Source organism: Euphorbia lathyris, chromosome 7, assembly GCF_963576675.1.
Source record: "Euphorbia lathyris chromosome 7, ddEupLath1.1, whole genome shotgun sequence".
Classification (NCBI taxonomy): Eukaryota; Viridiplantae; Streptophyta; class Magnoliopsida; order Malpighiales; family Euphorbiaceae; genus Euphorbia; species Euphorbia lathyris.
In genome coordinates, this window is record NC_088916.1 from 46,323,949 (window position 1) to 46,345,622 (window position 21,674).

General features: G+C 39.5%; 1 long non-coding RNA gene and 1 other non-coding gene across 2 annotated transcripts; both read left to right on the forward strand.

The window, feature by feature from the left end:
• Window positions 1-18,359: 18,359 nt before the first annotated feature.
• On the forward strand, window positions 18,360-19,254 carry LOC136234947 (uncharacterized). The gene is made up of 3 exons (XR_010691562.1): window positions 18,360-18,587; window positions 18,679-18,814; window positions 18,915-19,254. It is a non-coding gene; the product is annotated as an uncharacterized lncRNA (long non-coding RNA).
• Window positions 19,255-21,026: 1,772 nt separating this feature from the next.
• LOC136201684 (small nucleolar RNA R71) lies at window positions 21,027-21,133 on the forward strand. Its single transcript, XR_010674027.1, has one exon. It is a non-coding gene; the product is annotated as a small nucleolar RNA R71 (small nucleolar RNA).
• The last annotated feature ends 541 nt before the right edge of the window (window positions 21,134-21,674 follow it).

A 21,674-nucleotide genomic window follows, 5' to 3' on the forward strand; every position in this document is an offset into this window, starting at 1 on the left:
TAAGGAAATAATAAATAAAAAGATCTAAATAGTGAAAATGATGGTTTTTTCTGGAGATTTCCAGGTCTGGAAAGTAGAATCTATTTTCCAGGTCTTTTGAAATCCCTTGCATCTTTAAGGTTTTTAAGAAAATAAGATACAATAAATAAGAGACTGAAATGATAAAAAAATGATTTTCTGAGAGGCTGGGACTTTCCAGATCTGGAAAGTAGAACCTATTTTCCAGATCTGTTGGAATCCCTTGCATCTTTAATATTTTTAATGAAAATGAGATACACTGGATAAGAAAAAACAAATTGAAGTAATAAGAATGATGGTTTTATCAGAAGCTAGGGACTTTCAGATCTGGAAAGTAGAACCTATTTTCCAGATCTATTGAGTCCCTTGCATTTTTTAAGATTTTTTTGTTTCCAGTTTTCAGAACTTGGATACTGGTTTTTAAAAGACTCAGCTTTTAACTTAAAAGAAGAAAATAAGTACTATTTTTAAAAAGGTAGAAAGAAGTAAATGAACGACTGAGCCAGTAGTGTAATGAAAAGAATAGAAGAAAAAGAATTAATGAAGAGAGTAGAAGAAAAAGAATTAATAAAAATGACAGTTTACCTGTTGGATCAAGAGAGTCTAATGAGGAAGAAGCACCTCTCTTTATCTACATTTCGTGGCTGAAAACAGCTTTTAAAGCGGCTCCCCGCAACCGAATCTAGCTTTTAGAGCGGCTTCCCGCGAATGAAGTGAGCTTTTATAGCAGCTCCCCGCGAGTTCGGAGACTAGTGCCCTATGACAGAGGCATTCATCTCAAGAGAGAATATGAGGTTTTATGACCAAAAACCTTAAAGGAATTGGTTGTTAAATGAGAGTGATCCTGAAGACCTGATATCGAGGAATTGAAATGGGTAAATTCTATCTTGAATAGATTGGGGTCACGATACTTGACCTTGAAGGATTAAAAAGCAGACATTTCTATATTGAATAGAAATTGATCGTGAGATCTGATCAAAGGATTAACAAAAACAACAAGGGTTTCTATCTTGAATAAAATTTGATCTCAAAAGATACGTGATTTCAAAAGATTTAAAGAAGAATAAATTTTTATATCGAATAGGATCCGACTCAAAAGATGCATGATCTTATCAGATTCGATTTTGAAAATAGTTTTCTACTTTGGATATAACTGAATCTTGAGATTTGATATCGAAGAATTAAAAAAAAGGTAAATTATACCTTGAATAGACGTGAATCCCGAGACTTTTATCTTTAGGTGTTTGAAAATGGGAAAATTTCTATTTTGAATAGAGGAGAATTCTGAGACTTGATCTCAAGGAATTCAAAAGTAATAAATTATATCGGGTATCAAAGTTAATCTCGAGACCTGGTCTTGAGGAATTCAAAAGGGGAGAACTCGTATCTCGAATAGAGGTGAAATTTGAGACTTGATCTCGAGGAATTAAGAAAACGATAACATCTATCTTGAAATAAAAATGAATTTTGAGACTTAATCTCGTTGAATTCAAAAATGGGTGATTTTTTTATCTTGAATGGAAGTGAATCCTGAAGACTTGGTGTTGAGGAATTCAAAAGGAGCAGAGAATCTTGAGATTCGATCTCAATGATTCAAAGGGGGGTAAATTTTATCATGAATAGAGATGAATCATGAGACTTGATCTCAGTGGACTCAAAAAGTGAAAAGAAAAGTTTATAAACTGAATAAAAATGACTTAAAAAGTAACAAAAAATTATATCTTAAATCGAATCATGAGGCTTGATCTCAGTGGACTCAAAAAGCGATAAAAAGTCATATATTGAATAGAAATAACTTAAAAAACAGCAAATATTCATATCTTGAATCGAATCATGAGACTTCATCTCAGTGGACTCAAAAAGTAACAAAAAGTTATATATTGAACAGAAATGAATCGCGAGACTCAATCTCAGTGAACTCAAAAATAAAGATTTCTATCTCGAATACAAATGAATCACGAGACTTGATCTCAGCAGATAAAAAATAAAGATTTCTATCTCGAACGGAAATGAATCGTGAGACTTGATCTCAGCGGACTCAAAATGGGTAAAGATTTCAATCTTGAATAGAAATAAATCGTGAGAGTGTATCTAACAGACTCAAAATGGATGAAGATTTCTATCTTGAATAGAAATGAATCATGAGACTTGATCTCAATGAACTCAAAAATGAATAAAGATTTCTATCTCGAATAGAAATGAATCGTGAGACTTGATCTCAGTGGATACGAAATAAAGATTTCTATCTAGAATAGAAATGAATCGTGAGACTTGATCTCAACTGATCCAAAATGAATAAAGATTTCTATCTCGAATAGAAATGAATCGTGAGACTTGATCTCAGCGGACTCAAAAAGAAATAAAGATTTCTACCTCAAATAGAAATGAATCGCGAGACTTGATCTCAACGAATCCAAAATAAATATTTCTACCTCGAATAGAAATGAATCGTGAGACTTGATCTTAGTGGACTCGGAATAGTAAAAAATTATATATTGAATAGAAATGAATCGTGAGACTCAATCTCAGTGGATTAAAAAAGGAATAAAGATTTCTATCTGGAATAGAAATGACTCGTGAGACTTGATCTCACTGAACTTGAAATAATAAAGATTTTTATCTCGAGTAGAAACGAATCTTGAGACTTAATCTCATCGAACTAAAAGGAACACAAGTTTCTATTTTAAATAGAAAAGAGAAATTTCCACTAGAGGAATCTTTGAGAAAACTGTGTTTTTTTTTTGCAATGTGATGTGATTATTTCTTCAAAATATCTATAAATGAGAAAAAAAAAATTGTTGATATCAATTTTTGCATAATTATCGTTTTGGCTCATTCATGTGCATATAATCCAAGAAAGATCAAGATTGCTTTCCTGGTACCTCAGCTTAATCTCGTCAAAATACATGTGTTCGTGCCTTCACTTGTAGTAGACAACTGTTTCTTCGAATTGGATAAATATACTCTCGATATGCAAAATTTCTTCTTGAAGAGGTTTAAGAAGATTTCTTTTTTCTTCATAATTTCATATATGGTTAGTGATCTTGTCTGATAGTAACTCGTGTTGAATCGTGCAAACTCATTCCACCAAGAATAAACAGATCTTTTAATCTTGCAATCCCCGAATCTTTGTGCCATTAAAGATTATGGTTCTTTATAATGTGTATTTTTTCAAACCATTCTCCTTCTTCATGTTTGTCGAAAGGTATCTTGCCCCCGATTATTTCCTCTGTTGGCTGTTCGACTCAAAAGAAATTTCTTGCTAGAAAGGTCACCCACATTGCCCCCCGATATTTGTGAGTTGCGCATACTTAAGCTTCCGGAGAAACGTCTTCTTTATATCGTATTGGTTAATCGTGTATGGAAGTTGAACCAAAAAAAATTGCAGTACCATCTTGATAACTCATTATTCAAATCAACTATGACAGTAGAATTGGAACATCTTCATTTCAAATATTCTCAGAATCATAATTATTTAATAAATGCACAAGACCATTTTCAGGGAAAAGATTTGGCAAAGAATAGAGTAAAGTGTAAGCATGAAAGCTATATCTTGTTGGAAATGAGTGTCATACCTCAATGGTGTGGGATTTTTATTGTGAGATTTGGTTCAAAAAGGCTTATCAAAAGTGATTGTGACCATAAAGTTATTTGATTTTTTTTTATCATGAAATAAGGAAGATTTCATTGTTCAACACATCCCTACATGATGTCATTGTTCAAAATCTTGAATCTTCGTTGGTTTCAGCACTTTGAGTGCTCCCACCTTGTCGTTGAATAATGAATTTCGTCATCAGAATCAAATGTCATTTCACTTTGATGCTTCAATGATGCCCCCAAAGTGGAGTGTGCTGCAACTTTTGCATAAGTCGCCCTTTGCGGGTTTTCGACTTAACATGCCTTGATTGTTGCCTGAGTGATCCTTTGTAATTTTCTCACTCAGCGGGCTCTTTATTTTATTGCCATTTATTTTCTAGTTAGATCGCCCTTGCGGGTTTTCAACCTAACATACCAAATTTTTTTCTTAATCATTTTTTTTTGTATGCCCTCTTTTAAGATGAACTTACTCCATCCTGTTGCTTGACTTCTTTGCACATGTCATGAATGAATATATGTCATTGAGAATAGTTCAAGAGTAAATGTTTTCACTTGAATGATGAGAGTATTCCTTTTATCATTTGAATGATGAGAGCATTCCTTTTATCATTTGGCGAGGGAACACTATAACTCTTGTTCTTGTTCTATGTGTTCATCTTGATCGTAATTTCACCTTCCTCGCCCATTGTTTTTGATAACATGCATTCTCAAGTAAAATTTCAAGGTTATTGAACCAAATTAATTTTGCATTGAAACTACCATATGCTTATTTTTCATATTCCTCTCCACTAATGTAGACCAACTTCATGACTAGGGATCGAAAGGTCTTTTTAGGTTAAAGGTAATAATGAGGGAAAAGGCTTGGAAAACCAATTGAATTGGTCAATTTTCGTATGTCACGAGGAGATTTATTTGCTCTAACTCGGCTGATTTGACTTGATCGTCTTACGACTTTATGTACTTGACCTGCCTTAATTTTTGCCTAGATTGAGGTTTTCAACCTAGCAGGCTTTTTTTTACCCTTTTTTTTACCTAGACCGCCCTTGTGGGGTTTTCGATCTAGCGAGATTTTTTCTTTTTGTTTTAGCTTCATTGACATTGTATTGCAGCATCTTGGAACATCTCTTGATTGACCTGGTATTGGTCACTTTGAAGGAATATTGATTATATGACTTTCAATCATCCTTCAGTCAACTGGTTTTCTTGTAGGAAAAGTGAGAATTTGGTGATATGAAAGAAAGGTTTATCATTGATCAACTTCCGTCCCTGTGGGGGCACCGTTGGGCTCGACGGGGGGAAGCTCCGATGCCAAAGTCAGTAAGATGAATCAAGGAAACAAACTGAATTGACAAAGGTTGTGAGAATGTGTACCTCAATAGCCTAGGGAATCAGACTATATATAGCTGAGAAGTTGTAACCTTCAGGAAACTAGAAAGTCTCCATTAATGCTCCATTAATGGTGGTTATGAGTTATCTTTAACCTGGCAGTTAGCTAATTGATAATTCATTAATGATCTTTATGGCCGAGTCGGCGGCCAGCCGTTATAGTGGCGAATCAGGTGAATGAAGAGATTCGCCTCATAGGTCCGCCAGCGGATCTCTCAGAGCAGATCCGTGGAGATCCGCCTGCCAGCTCCCCTTTGGGGATCACTACACGGCGTTCTTGAGGTGAATATCCCTTTTAGTCCTCGGGTTAATATCTCGATGTTATCAGAAGCCCCCCCAAAATGCCCTTAAAGTCCTTTAGGGCTTTTGAGCTTCCGCGCACCGTCATAAACACCTGCATTAATGAGCACATTGTTCAATGCCAATGGATGAATGACACGTGTAGTGGACGCACTGTCCCAGGAAGGAGAAAACTTTCTTCTTCCTCTTTCGCTTTCTCTTTCTTCTTCACTTCTTCGTTTTTTCTCTATTGCTCGAAGCTTTTTCCGGGAATTTTTCAGAGTTTCGCACCAAGCTTCCGATTTCTCATGTAAGTTCATTTTCTTTTGTTTAACTTTTCTCTGGATGTTTAGAAGTTCGTCTTCATCTTCTAGATCAACTTCAGAACTTTTTAATTCAACCTCTTCTCCCGAAATAGAAGTCGATTTTAGTTGGACCACTTCGTCATCAGGGAACTCTTTTTTCTTCCGAGGGCACGATTAACTCTGATTTAGCTGGGTTTAGTGACTCGGCGTGTAATCACTATCAAACTCATTCCACTAGGAACCCGATTCTTTTTACTTCTGTCTCTGGCGCCGCTCCGGCCGGTGCATCTAGGTGGTTTCCGGGGACAATGGCCTCTTCTTCAATTCCTCCTAAGAAAAAGAATCCCCGAGCGGAGTCTACTCCGTCTCGTATGAGCGCCGCGAATCTAGCGGATCTGGCGAATCGCTTTCCCTGGATCAAGAACTATGAGACTCAGCTTGCCGCATCTCATCAACGTCCTTCCTGTCCGCCTAGCGGTTTCCTTATAGTATACTACAGTCACGTGGAGAGAGGGTTCCGACTTCCTCTTCCGAAGATGATAGCGGACATCCTCTCCTACTTTGACATCACGGTCAGCCAGCTACATCCCAACTGCTGGTTGGATATCGCTTTAGACTGCTACCTCGCCTCAAATTTAGGAGTGGTATATACGGGTCGTATCTTTAGAGCTTTTCACAAACCATCAAAATGGAAGTCCGAATCCTATCTTACGTTCGCCAAATTCGGAGTATATTCGCCCTTTAGTGACAAAATGTCCAATGTCCATTGCTGGGATGAGAAATTCTTCTACGTGAAGATAAAAGATGGCGAACCACTGGGTTTTCCTTCAGTCTGGAATCCCAGGCCGTTACATATGGTGGGCGATATGCGAATTTTAACGGATAGTGATGAGAAGGTGGCGGAGCTCATGAAGCAGATCAAGGCGGATGCATGGACATATGCGGATGCCTTAGCTTTCATGATGAGTGATATTCCATTGATTCTCCTGGAAGGGGATCAATTCATTTACTCAAAGATTACGCAATTTGACTAAGGTACCTTTCATTTCTTTATGAACTTTGATTACTTTAATGTTTTCTTTGGCAGGGGTTTATCTAAGGCCAATCACGCTCTTGCAGAGAAGCGTAGGAAGTTCCTGGAGGCTGAAGCACGCAAGCAAGATCAAGCGGCGAATCCTCAAACGAATACTGGAAAACGTCCTGCGGAAACGGTGGTTGAGCCGCCACTAAAGAGGAGGAAGCCTACCACCACTGGAGGCCCTAAGCTTATGGCGGATGCCATGAGGTCCGCCAGGCCTGCTGGGGAGATTTCACAGGTAGGTTACCTTTTATCTTTATTTGTTCATCAAGTTTTGGACTTGAGTTCTGACCCTTGAACGTTTGTGTAGACGGCGAAACCCGATATTGGTGGATACTGGTCCGCCAAATTTGGAGCCCAAGGTTCTTTCGAGAATGAATCCATCCTAAACGATTTGGATGAGGCCTTAGGTCAGGTGGGCGAAGTGCAGAGGAACCATAACCAGATTCTTGGTTCCATTCATGCGCAGAAGGGGAAAACGGAGCTCCTCCTAGTGAGTTCCTTTAGAAAGGATTTCGTTTTGCAGAAAATACTAGTCCTTCATTCCTTTTTGACTGAATAGTTTGTTTTTGACAGTTGTATACTCGCATACGTACCATGGAAACAGAGCTCCTTCAAAATGTGGCGGATAAGGCAACCGTCGAGAAGTTAGAGAAAGAGGTAGCGGAAGCCAATGCGAATATCGCTTCTGCTAATGCAAACCTCACTTCCGCTAATGCAAACCTTGCTTCCGCCACAGCCGCCTTAGTTCTTAGGGACGCAGAAATTGAGAAGTTAAAGGCAAAGATCGTGTCTGATGCCAAAAACCACGAGGACGCCCTTGGAGAAGCTGAATATATGGCGGGTGAGCAAGCCTTTTATTACGGCGAAATGCTCATGGCGTACTTCTCACTGGCGTATCCTGAGACTAATTTCACAGATCCACAACTCGCCGTCCCCGAACCAAAGGATGTGGCGAAATTCAACAAAATGTTAGATGCTAAGGAGTACCTCCGTGATTATGTTCGGAGATGGATGAAGGGGCCCATGGAGGAAACCAAGCTGTCCACTATTGTTACGTTAGATGAGCTTGAGGAGGTGTCCCCTAAGGCGGGTGAAGAACCGATTCCTGACCAGACTCTTCCCCTTGGTCCCACATCCTCTGCGGATAAGGAGGTATCTCCGGCTGGCGTATCTGTGGATATGGAGAAGGAAGATCCCCAAGCAAGCGCCGTGAGCAAGGAAAGCGCAAAGGAGGATGCTCCCATTGTTACTTAGTTTGTTTTTATTTGTGATATTGTAAAAACGCCTCTAAGTACAATTTGTTTTAATCCTTCATAGAAGCTATGTTATTTTGCCTTTACGTTTGCGTAAGGAAATATATAGGCATCTAGGATTTGTGTTGGAGTAGGTGGCCAGCCATACTCCATTGTATGAACCTTTGTGAAGGTTAGAAGCTGTTCTATTCCTTCTAGAGGAAGTAAAGCTGCCCAGGGGATCAATTTGTTACCTATCTTTGAGGTGAAGTGATCCGCCCGTAGGACTTGTGAATCCTTCTCTGGGAAGGATAAGAGAGTGTAAAGACCTTGCGTCCAAGGATCGTTTTAACTCTATTGGAGATTGGGATCCGCTTAGAGACGGATCCGCCCATAAGATTGGTTCTCTTATGTCTTTAAGGCGAAAAGAAAGTAGCTATAAGATAGCGATACGTTGTAAATGTGGAGAGCGTTGGATGCCCCCCTTCTTTTTAAGACTGGAATATTGATATTGCTACAATAAACTTTTAAAAAGAACATAGATAACAGAATAAATGATGTTTATTAATGGGAGAAATACTTTATTACAGCAAGTAGGTCTTATAGGTGAGCCTCGTTAAAACCTTTAATAAGAAAAACCACATGGGAAAAAGCTTATTAAAGGAAAAAGAGTACTCAAGACCGTGTGTACACTTCATTTTCTAACAAAATATTTGCGGAGATTTTGGAGGTTCCATGTGCGTGGCAGTGTGTTACCCTCCATATCTTGGATTTTAAATATGGCGAACCCAATCTTGTCCACTATCTGATATGGACCCGTCCAGTTGAGCCCTAACTTGCCCTTGCCTTCTCGAGACTGGACTTTGTCAGCCTTTCGGAGCACAAGATCACCCACATTTAGATCCACAAGCTTGGCGTTTTTATCATGATAAGCTGCGATCCGCTGTTTATATGCCGCCATGCGCACATAGGATTGGTCCCTGCGATGTTCTATCTGATCTAGGTGCTCCCTTAGCCGTTTACCGTTGTCCTCTTCACAATAAAAGGCCACTCTATCACTGGGGACCTGTATTTCAATTGGGATCACGGCTTCGACTCCATGAGAAAGGGCGAATGGTGTTTCCCCTGTGGCCGTCCTTGGGGTGGTGCGATAATCCCATAGAACGCTTGTCAGCTGGTCCGCCCACTTCTTATCATGCTCTCCCAATCTCTTCTTTATCCCTTTTACGATCGTCCGATTTGTAACTTCAGTCATCCCGTTGGACTGGGGATAATAAACGGAGGCAAATCTGTTCAGGATGCCCAACCCTTCACAGAAAGCTTTGAATTCGCCACAGTTGAACTGTGTTCCATTATCGGTGATGATGGTATATGGAACACCGTATCTTCCCACGATGTTGTCTTTGACAAATTCCACCATTCGTTCTGTAGTGATGGAGGAAACAGCTTCGGCTTCTACCCACTTGGTGAAATGGTCCACTGCCACTACTACGTACCTCCTCTGTCGGCGAGTCGGAGGAAATGGGCCAACAATGTCTATTCCCCAGAGGGCGAATGGCCGTCCTTCTATGATGGGCCTCTAGATATGTTTGGCAGTATGTGATTCATTCGCATGAATCTGGCAACTGTGACAAGATTCTACCAATTTTTGGGCATCCAATTCTGCCGTGGGCCAGTAGAAACCTGCTAACCTGGATTTCTTCAAGATGGCGGCGGATGCTTCATGAGCCCCACATGATCCCTCATGTAGCTCTTTGAGGATTTGTTGTCCCTCCTCCGGCAGAATGCACTTCAACCAAGGATGGCTAAAGGATTTTCTGTAAAGGCCGTCATTGATCATGGAGAAATAGGCCGCTCTCCTAACTATCCGTCGTGCCTCTTCTTTGTCCTCAGGTAAGGTTCCATTTAGCAGATATTGGCGGATGATCGATCTCCAATCATCTTCTACCGTTGTGAGTAGGGATACTTCCTCTGAGGCGAAGGCTGGAGCTATTTTAACCTCGAAGGGACAATCCGGATCTGTCCAGTTCTCCTCACAAGAGGCCATTTTGGCCAAATGATCCGCCTCTATGTTGGACTCCCTTGGTAAGTGAATCAGTTCCCATTTAGTTTCCTTAGTCTCAAGGTGATCCAGCAATTTTTTGACTTATGCTACGTATTTGGCCAGAACCTCGTCTTTCACCTCGTAATTCTTGATTACTTGGTTGACCATTAGCTTAGAATCACTATAGATCACAATCCGCTCAGGAGTGATTTCTTTGAGTAGGCGTAATCCCAATATCAGAGCTTCATATTCAGCAGCATTATTAGTTGCATGGAAATTTAATTTTGCTGCGTACCGTAATTTTATGTATTGGGGACCCTTAATCACAACGCCTACACCAGCTCCGTCCGCCGAGGAGGCGCCGTCGGTGTACATTGTCCACTCCTCTATTGGAGGCTTGGGATGATCTATCCCTTCATCAGTGAATTCATTCACGAAGTCTGCCAGGACCTGACTCTTTAAAGCTGACCTGCTTTCATATCTTACATCGAATTCGCCCAGGCGAATTGCCCATTCCATCAACCTTCCCGAAGTGTCTGGTCTTTGCAACACCTTTCTCATTGGTATATTCGTTCGAACCACTACAGTATGCGCCTGAAAATATGGCCTAAGGCGGATTGCCGTAGTGACAACAGCCAGCGCCATTTTATCAAGTTTAGAATATCTGGTTTCAGCATCTTTCAGAATCTTGCTCACGTAATAAATCGGAAATTGCTGGCCATCCTCCTCTCATATCATGACCGTGCATACGGCTTTATCTGTAACCGATACATACATGTAGAGGTCCTCTCCCTTCAAAGGTCGACTCATCATGGGTGGCTCCGTGAGGAACCGCTTGATTCCTTCGAAGGCCCTTTCACAATCCTCATTCCACTCGAATGCCTTTTGCTTCTTAATGACCTCGTAAAAGGGCTGACATCTGCGAGCTGAACAAGAGATAAACCTGCCCAAGGCTATGATACGCCCATTAAGGCGTTGTACTTCTCTGATATTCCGTGGTGCTTGCATTTCTAGGACAGCCTTAACCTTGTCAGGATTTGGGCTAACTCCTTTTTCGCTGATCATGAACCCGAAGAATTTTCCATACGTCGCACCAAAAGTGCACTTCTCTGGGTTCAGCTTAATGTTGTGGCGTCGGAGTACGTCCAGTACCTCCTTTATATCATCCGCATGCTTTTCTATGGTTGTACTTTTGATGATCATGTCATCTACATAGACAGAATAGTTATCCCCTTTACTATCTGCGAATATCTTGTTCATCATCCTCTGATAAGTTGCACCCGCGTTCTTAAGCCCAAAGGGCATAACTTTGAAACAATAAGTGGCTTGGTGTGTTACGAACGAGTTCTTGATTCTATCTGAGGGCTCCATGGGGATCTGATGATAACTTGACTTCACATCAGTAAAGGAGTACATGGCGTGACCGGCGGTTCCGTCTACGAGCATGTCGATACATGGCAAAGGGTAGTTGTCTTTAGGGCAAGCTTTGTTGAGATCCGTAAAGTCAATGCACATGCGGTAAGATCCGCCCGCTTTTTTCACCAAAACGACATTCGCCAACCACTGTGTGTAAAGCACCTCCTCAATGGCGTCCGCCCGCTGGAGCTTGGTGATCTCTTCTTCTATCACCTTCTGTCTTTCCGGGCCATGGTTTCTTCATTTCTGAGCCACGGGAACTGCATCTTTATCAATGTTGAGCTCGTGAGTGATCACGTCTGGACTGATTCCGGGGAGAATTTCATCCTTCCATGCGAAGACATCTTCCGCCTCACAGAGTACCTTAGTGATTGCATTTTTAATGCCTTTGAGCCCTTTAGCCATTCGCACCTGCTTTTCATCCGCCATAAGGTACATTTCGGTCTCGCCCAAGGCCATTGTGACGCGCTCCTCTTCATCTTCCTCCTTAGATTGTGGGCGAATCATTAGTGATGCCGAATATGTCTCCTGGGCCACCTTTTGGCTACCTCGGATCATTACACCTCCCTTGGCCGTGGGAATGTAAAGTGTTAAGTGGCGTATGGAGATAAGGGCTGCAACTTCGAAGATAAAGGGCCGTCCGAGGATGATATTGTAAGCTAACTGACCATCCAAGACAGAAAATTCCAGATCACCCCTCCAGACCTGATCATCGTCTGTAAGCTCACAATCCAGAGTGACTTGGCCTTTTGTTTGGATAGTATGTCCCGTCACTCCTAAGATATCGACCATAGTTGGCTCTACCTGGACAGGATCAATCATGAGTTTGGCGAAAGCTCCTCTGGTGATGACATTGCATGAACTCCCAGTATCAATCATTACTCTTTTCATCTCCCAGCCTTCCACCATCATAGTGACGACCAGTGCATCCGCATGGGGAGATATTTCAGGACCTACATCGGAAAAGGGGCGATTTAACGACGTCTTGTCAAGGGCGGCAGTCCTTGCCTTTTTTAGCATTGGCTGGTATCCAGGTCCGCCTGCTATGACATTGATGGTACCCTTTCCTTTCTTCTTTGGGTCCTCCTTGGGTCTATCACCATCTCCTCTCTTGCCTTTAGTTTGGATGAACCGATCCAATTTGCCCCTCTTTATGAGACGCTCGATTTCTCGAGCTAACTCCCAGCATGCGTCAGTGTCGTGGCCATTTTTCCTGTGATATTTACAATAGTTTTTAGGATTTTTACCATTATTGGTGTACTCCCCGCCCTTCGGTTCGGGGTATGAAATGCTCCGTTTGTGTTGATTGTTCTCGATCCACATAAGGACTTCACTTTTAGAAGCGTTGAGAGGTGTGAAAGAGGTGACAAACGTTGATTTGTTCTTAGAGTCTCTTCGCCTGTTTCTAGAGGAAGAGTCCTAACGCTTGTCTCTGTCTCTATCTCAGGGACGAGATTCGCCCTTGTCCCTTTTCGGCGATGATGGTGAACCTCGGCGAATGTCATCCACCTCTATAAAATCTTTACAGCGCTCCATCAACTCTGCCATGCTGGTGGGTTTCTTTCAAATGAGATCTTCCTGCAAACTCTTACAGGTGGTATTTCTTACGAAACATTCCACAGCTACGGAGATATCCACATCAACGATTTGTATGCACAACTGGTTGAAAGTGTCCACATACTCCCGAAGGGATTCATTCGCCTTCTGCTTTAACTCAAAAAGCTTCCCGGATTTCACCACTGGAGGAATACAGCCGATGAATTTAGCGCAAAATTCCATGCTCAATTGATCAAAGCTGTTTATCGAACCTGGAGGTAAAGATTGAAACCACAAATAGGTCGGGCCCCCCAGCGTGGTAACAAACATTTTGCAGAGCACGGGCTCGGTGGCACGGTTGAGCCTAAGCAGTATTCGATATTTTCTAACGTGAGCTTCTGGATTGTCACTTCCTGTGTATATTGCAAGATTGGGAATTTTAAAAGCTCTGTCTGTTTCCTCCGCTTCGATCCAAGCTGCGAAAGGCGAATCCCTATTGGCGAACGGGTTATGCCTGGCATTTTCTTCATTCATACGGAGCACCAGGGCCCTAACTCTATCATCAAAATTTTCCGGATCCACCCCGGGACGACCTCTTCGTGGCGATCTGCTTGGAGAAGAAGAAGAAGAACTTGAATCAGATGATGGATCTGATGGCGAACGCCCTCCTCCGTTACCGCGTTCGCCCCCTCCTCCATTACCTCCTCCTCCGCCACCTCCACTTTCGCCTCCTCCGCCAGGGGGAGCCGGTCCGTTTCCCCCTCCCTGGCTTCCTGACGGGATGTGTCCAACAGTTCCCGAAGGTGGTGGTGGTGGTGGCCCACTTGGATGGGGTGTCTCTCTTGGCCTTTTACTCCGTCTACGACCAGTAGATGGAGGTGATCTACCACGATGGGAGGATCTCGGTCGTCGAGGCGAATGTGACCTGGACCGCCTGCCTTTCTCCTTTCTATGCTTTTTGTGTGTTCGCCCTTTGGATCCGCCAGGGGGGAAATTCGTCCGTGGGCGCCTGGGAATATTGGGTCCATCTAGATTTAATCCTGGTCCCGTGGATCCACCCGGTAAAGATGAATTATTTCTTTGACTTCCTTCAGCGCCATCAGGAAATAACTCACGATTGATTTGCCGTTCGCCAGTCGACGTCGTGGTGGTTATCATAGAATCCGTGTTGTGAGCTTGGAGGAATGAAGAACTTTGGGCGCCCGGTCCAAAGCTTAACAAAGGCCAAGATGATACGGTCGATGTGGACGCCATGCTCCAATGTGGAGGGAGGGTCATAAATGACCGTAGGCGATTCCCTGTCTCGATTCCAAACCGTTCTCCAATTGCTTGAGCACACATACTGATGAAAGCATCTAGAGGCATACTATTTTCGACGTGCGTTGCAGGAGTAGTTGAATCAGTGCGGCTAGCACTAGATGGTGTAACTAATGGTGTTTCAATCCATGAGGAGGGATTTTGATCTCCGTTTGTCATAGTTTTTTAGTGTGAACGAAAAACCCTTTGTTTGGTTAAGGATTCCACGTTCACCGCACCAATTGATAACGAGTAGAGAAATTCTGATCAACTTCCGTCCCTGTGGGGGCGCCGTTGGGCTCGACGGGGGGAAGCTCCGATGCCAAAGTCAGTAAGATGAATCAAGGAAACAAACTGAATTGACAAAGGTTGTGAGAATGTGTACCTCGATAGCCTAGGGAATCATGCTATATATAGCTGAGAAGTTGTAACCTTCAGGAAACTAGAAAGTCTCCATTAATGCTCCATTAATGGTGGTTACGAGTTATCTTTAACCTGGCAGTTAGCTAATTGATAATTCATTAATGATCTTTATGGCCGAGTCGGCGGCTAGCCGTTATAGTGGCGAATCAGGTGAATGAAGAGATTCGCCTCATAGGTCTGCCAGCGGATCTCTCAGAGCAGATCCGTGGAGATCCGCTTGCCAGCTCCCCTTTGGGGATCACTACGCGGCGTTCTTGAGGTGAATATCCCTTTTAGTCCTCGGGTTAATATCTCGATGTTATCAATCATCGGCTCAAAGGGCGAACAAAGGAATATGATGAAAGCGTAGGTAAAAGGCTGAATGAGTGATTCAAAGAAGGTCTTAGTCATTTCCCTAATCATGAGTTAGTCAGATATTTCGCCTCGAGGAATAATCAAATAAGTTCTAGAGTTTTGAAATTAATTTAATCCATTAACGAAGATAATTTTTCTAAGACATGCATAAATCACTAACATAACTATCTACAGTAGACTGAGATATCTGAAATTGAGTTTATATTGCACAGGCCTCCTTGATTTCCTCAATGTTCGAGTCGATAGTCATATGCACTTGTTCTTTGAAGATTCTTTTTTTACATAGACATATTCATGTATCAACACCAGTCAGAGTCTGAAAACGTCTTCACTTATCATGTGTGCCAGAACAATAAAAATTTTCCCTTTATTCATGAACACTATAATTTCCCAAATTATTTATGGCCATTTTGTAAATACAAGGTGTGTATAAACATATAGAGCTTGTTATGATATACTGAAAAAAAGAATGGAATACTGAGTCATGATATGAAAATGAAAATGATAATATGCATTCATTATAAAACGACAATCCTAAGAACATTTGGAACGAACTCCCATTTTTTACAATTCTTTCCTTAAATTGAGGTAAAATTCCAATAAGTCTGTGCCAATTATTTCTTCATTTTTCTGAACAAAAAATGTACAAGTCATAAACAAAATTTGCATGGCTAAGGAGAAATCAATTCTTTTTGTTCTATCAAACATGTTGATTCTTTCCTTTCATTGGATTGCCTTCCAAGTCATGGTAATAACAAAGCTCCAAGAGGTTGACACACCTCGCTCTGCTCTTCAACCAAATTCGTCATTATTTTTTCATGTTTCTCTTGTGAACCCAATATTTGAGTTATCTTCTCAACGTCGTCTTTCACTTCTTACGCTAACTATTTATCGATGATCTTTGTTTTTCTCTTGGACTATATGAACGAGCCAAATAAAATAGTTATGTATTTTTTCTCTTTTTTTAAAAAAAATACTTATTTAAGTGTTGAATAAAAAAATACAAATATTAAAAGAGATGTCAATAATTTTTTTCTTGAAGAATTCGTCGAGAGTTTTTTTTGAATAATAGTTGGAGGAAAAAAAAATAAATTTCAAACTGCTTTTTATTAGAGATCTAAACTAGATTAATAAAAGATAATTTTCCATCAATCAGAATATGTCAAACAATAAACTATAAACATTTTATGAGTCTAAAAAGATTTTATGTGATTTTTAAAACAAACATAAGAAAAACTAAAAGAAAATAATTTCGTCTTTTTTTTAGAACGTGGCTTAAAAGCATATTAATATTTATAAAAAAAGCATATTAATACTAATACAAAATTAAAATAAAATTTATCTCTTTTTTCTTTTTTTAATTTTCCTTTTAAAATATTTAACCATAAAAATAGTAAAACAATTTTTTTTTCAATTTCACGGAAAAAAAGTAATCCATAAATTTGAAATAAAAGTGAAAAGCTATTCTTTTTTGAAAGAGCATAGAAAAGTAATAATATATTTATATTAGAAACATTTATTCAGAAACTAAACTAAATCAACTAGTATAAGTGGATAAAGGTTAGATGTACTACAATTACAATGCAATCCGAAGTTAAAGTAATATTATTACGGAAAATGTGTTCCTAAAAGACATTATTAAAAAGACGGATAGTTTTTACAGGATAGCTTTTGGTCTAATTTAACGGGTGGGTTCTCAAACCATTTTTTGATACCAACTCCCGAACCGGGTTTAGTAGAATCTTTCCCACCAAAACTTGGAGAGAAAGTGGTTTGAGTTGAGAACGTTTCACGGGCCTAACCAGGTTTCCCATGGCGGCACCCTTACTTTGTTTTCACCTAAAATCCTAAAAAGGGTAAGACCAGAACCTGGCCTTTGAGTGTTCGTGTGATAATGAGGATTATGATATGTACTGAACAATGTGATAAATAAAAAATAAGATAATAATAAAAAATACATCACATATATTAAAGAAATAAATCAAATAAAACAAACAAGCAAATTAACACAAACCACATCTTGGATTAGCTTGATAGTCCCCAGCGGAGTCGCCAGCTGTCGCTACCGGATTTTTCAGGGGCACGAACGCCGGAAGCTAAATCGGTTAATAGTTTTTCTTAATTAAAACTATATTTTAGAGTCGCCACCAATCAAAATTAAGGCGTGATTGGACACCGAAAATGGTTGAATTTTAATGAATAAAGGGGGTCTGCGAAATAGAGATTTTTGGTTCGTTTGTCGGTTACGTGTAGGGAAGAAAAACTTGATTAATCACCCTACCCCGTCCAAATATTGGTACTGAAAGATGTGATTTTTATGTTAAATTTATTTGATTTATCTCAATTTGATTTATACTTTTTATAATATAATAGAGGCACATAATTTTATGACATGATTAATGTCATAGGTATTTAATATTTATGTAACGTTGGATCATTACTCGTATCCTTTTAATTTTCATAACTCGGGTAATTCGCATTTCTATGACATAGAACTATGGATTAAAACGTCGAATTTTATATAATTTGGTAACAGTTACTTCATATTCATATAACATAGAGCTGTGAATTAACTCGTTCCGTTTTTGTTTATTCAGTAACATTTAATTCGTATTTATATAACATAGAACTACGAACCATCTCGTTACTCTTTTTTCATTTTTTATACCTTTATAACATATACGTATAAATTGAAACGTTCCACGTTAATTAAGTTTTAATTTTTTATCGTTTTCATACCTCTATGATGTAAAGGCATAAATTGATTCGTCTTAACTTCATTAGTGTGTACATTTTTGGTTTATATCCCTATGACATAGGACTATAAATCAAGTCGTTTAATTTTTCGTAAAAGAAAGATCTAGTTAGATTTAACCATATGAAAACAAATGATTTTTACTAATGGTATAACACATATATGTTTCGTGAAAATAAATTGGTTGAACTATGCAAGTAATATGAAATTAAGTAATGAAGGGTCCATATTAGAAATGGGTTAAAAGGGGGTTGAGGGTCAAATTAGAATTTTAGACAATTAAAAGAGGACCTAATCTAGCTTAACTCAAATAATCAGGGTAAAACATGGGAGATTTTAATTAGAACTTGGATTAATAAAGGAAATTAGAGGTAATGTGGGAGGGGGTTAAATTGAAAAAAATAAAATGAAAAGGGCCAAATTGGAGAACCAAATAAACAGGGAGGGGCGAGATGTAATTCGGAGGGGTCAAACTGCAATACGGAGGGACCTGATCTAAACAGTTAGAATAATGGGGGGCCGAATTCACAAATTATAAAAAAGAGAAAGGAGCAATGTGGGATTTCGCAGGGGTAATTCGGGAATCTAAAATGACGGGGTATATATTCGGCATTTTAGAGTTTTTTCTCCATTTTATCGTGCGGCCTCCTCCTTCCCTTTCTCTTCTCTCTTCCACAGAGAAAACGCGATTCTTCGTCGTAGCCACCGCCGCCATCTCTCCGTCGATGATGGCGTCGTCGCCGTTACAGCAGCGCCGGAGCGCCTTCTTCCTTCTCTTCATTTTCGAAGCCGGAGCGCCAGGCTTCTCTCCTCTCTCGAGTTCGCGCGGATCTGCTCCGATCTGTCCGTCTGCGGCGAATCCACGGTAAGTTCTCGCCTTTTCCTCCTATTCCCCCTCTTCTTTACTCAGTTTCCAGCGTGTCGTTCTGATGGCCATTTTTCTCTGGTGTTTGCAGGTGAAACGGAGCTGAACCGCTTTCGATCTGTCCCGTTTAAGGGGTTTATAGGCGGTTTTACGCCCCTGTGGAGCGCGGACAGCCATCGCTCGGCTCCTTCGAGGTCCGATCTACTCCTGGTCTGGTTTCTCCTAAGGTAAATAATGTTTATTGTGTTTTTTCCTTTTCATATTTTCATCTGTAACGGAAATGTCACTGATTTATTGCTTTTCTTGTTCGTTGGACCCGCAATACAGGTCGGTGGTGACTCATGGGTTTGCTACAGATTAAAGAAAACAAAGACCCTTATTTGTGATATTCTGTGTTTTTCGTTTGGTAAAAAGAAGCTTTCCGGGACTTGCTGTTGATTTGAAACGGAGATGATTTCTTTTCATGATTCCCTGTTTTACTCTTTTCAGAAACCTTTTTATCTTTTGGTTTTGGTTTAGTTGCAGATTCTGTTCTTTTTCTTATTTTTTTGGTCTGGATCTGAGGAAGAGTATAACCTCATTTTTGGTTGCATTGTAAATGTATTTTTTAGTGTGAAGGAAAAAAACAGTACAGTGAATGAATGAAAGAAGAAGAAAATGAGATACAGTGCATAAGGAAATAATAAATAAAAAGATCTAAATAGTGAAAATGATGGTTTTTTCTGGAGAGTTCCAGGTCTGGAAAGTAGAATCTATTTTCCAGGTCTTTTGAAATCCTTTGCATCTTTAAGGTTTTTAAGAAAATAAGATACAATAAATAAGAGACTGAAATGATAAAAAAAATGATTTTCTGAGAGGGTGGGACTTTCCAGATCTGGAAAGTAGAACCTATTTTCCAGATCTGTTGGAATCCCTTGCATCTTTAATATTTTTAATGAAAATGAGATACACTGGATAAGAAAAAACAAATTGAAGTAATAAGAAGGATGGTTTTATCAGAAGCTAGGGACTTTCAGATCTGGAAAGTAGAACCTATTTTCCAGATCTATTGAGTCCCTCGCATTTTTTAAGATTTTTTTTGTTTCCAGTTTTCAGAACTTGGATACTGGTTTTTAAAAGACTCAGCTTTTAACTTAAAAGAAGAAAATAAGTACTATTTTTAAAAAGGTAGAAAGAAGTAAATGAACGACTGAGCCAGTAGTGTAATGAAAAGAATAGAAGAAAAAGAATTGAGCCAGTAGTGTAATGAAAAGAATAGAAGAAAAAGAATTAATGAAGAGAGTAGAAGACTGAGCCAGTAGTGTAATGAAAAGAATAGAAGAAAAAGAATTGAGCCAGTAGTGTAATGAAAAGAATAGAAGAAAAAGAATTAATGAAGAGAGTAGAAGAAAAAGAATTAATAAAAATGACAGTTTACCTGTTGGATCAAGAGTCTAATGAGGAAGAAGCACCTCTCTTTATCTACAATTTGGAATTGGGCTTCATGCTTTGGGGCCATGTTTTGGGGCCATTACTTGTAAATCTATAAATTGTTAATAAACTTTTATTTACTTTCATCCATTTCATATTTTTTTTTGTTAAGAATAACAACATAAAAATTAATCGGTATTTTATAACTAAATAACATGTGTTTACATTTTGAATATAACTCTATCAAATAAAATTAAATACAGTTTCATTCACATTTAATCAAAGAAATGACATTCCCTTAATTAATAATTGTCATCCTAATCAATCGACTTAATTTTTATAACATAAACATTCAATCGATTATAGGGATTTTATATATAATTTCAGTTACTTTTTTCGCAAAATATTAGTTTATTTAGTAAATATCTATAATAAAAATATTTATGAAATAAATTGGTTTAAAAACGTAAAATTACTAAAAAATGAGAAATTACCCCGGACAAAATGGGTATCTACATCATGTATGTATGGTTTCTCTGATTATCCTGCCATGAAAAGTTAGGATGGTTTCTCTAATCAGAGTTATATGTATTCGAATAAGGATTCGGTGGTTGTCGAGCGATGAAATCGCATTGTTCTTGCATGGATGCTCCTGGCTTTATTCCCGGACAATCTATTGATCGGTGAGGGCTGCTACAGAAATCACAACCATCAGGTGATGGTATCTCAATAGGGTTAGATGGTTGCATGTTAATTGCAGAGACATTCATCTTTCCCATTGTTTTAACCAGTTTTTCCATTTGTGAGGAGAGTTTAGTGATAGCCTCGCTGTTTGCATTGTTCGTAACTCTCTTTCCATCACTTCGTACTAAGCGCCAGTTATAAATGGTGTTGATAACTCTTTCAATTTGCTCGTATGATGCTTAAGGTTCAAGTTCCTCTAGATTTCCATTAGCAACTGATTCAATCTGGATTTTGTATGCATTGGTTACCCCGTTGTAGAAGTTTTGAACTTGCATCCACATGGGTATGCCATGATTTGGTACTCTTCTCAATAATTCCTTGTATCTCTCCCATGCTTCGGATAATGATTCATCTTCCTCTTGGAAGAAGTGTGAGACCTTATTCCTTAGCTTGATCGCTTGTCTGGGAGGAAAATATTTCATCAGGAATAGCGTAGCCATTTCCTCCCAATTTGTGATAGAACCTGGTTGTAGATTCTTTAACCAATTCTTTGCCTTATCCTTCAAGGAAAATGGAAACAACTTGAGTCTGATCACTTCGTCACTTTCGTTTCTGTGGGTGCGAAATGTGTTGCACATTGTGACGAAGTCTTGAATGTGAGCATTCGGATCTTCATTCGGGTATCCACCAAATTGCACAGCTGTTTGTAGCATTTGGATCATTGAAGCTTTCACTTTAAATAGGCGATTTTCTTCATTTGGTATCACAATACACGACGAATGGCCTTCAGTGGATGGTCTGGAATAATCCTTCATTTGCAACCTCTGGTTGCCATTGTTGTAATTGTTTCCATTAACACCGTTGTTTTCAACATGACCCTCCTCATGGTTCCCTGCTTGTTCAGGCTCTGGTATTTTGTTTTCGCGATTCATTCTAGCGCGTCTAGCTTGTCTGAGTAGTCTTCTTCTTCTTTTGTAGGTTCTCTCAATTTCG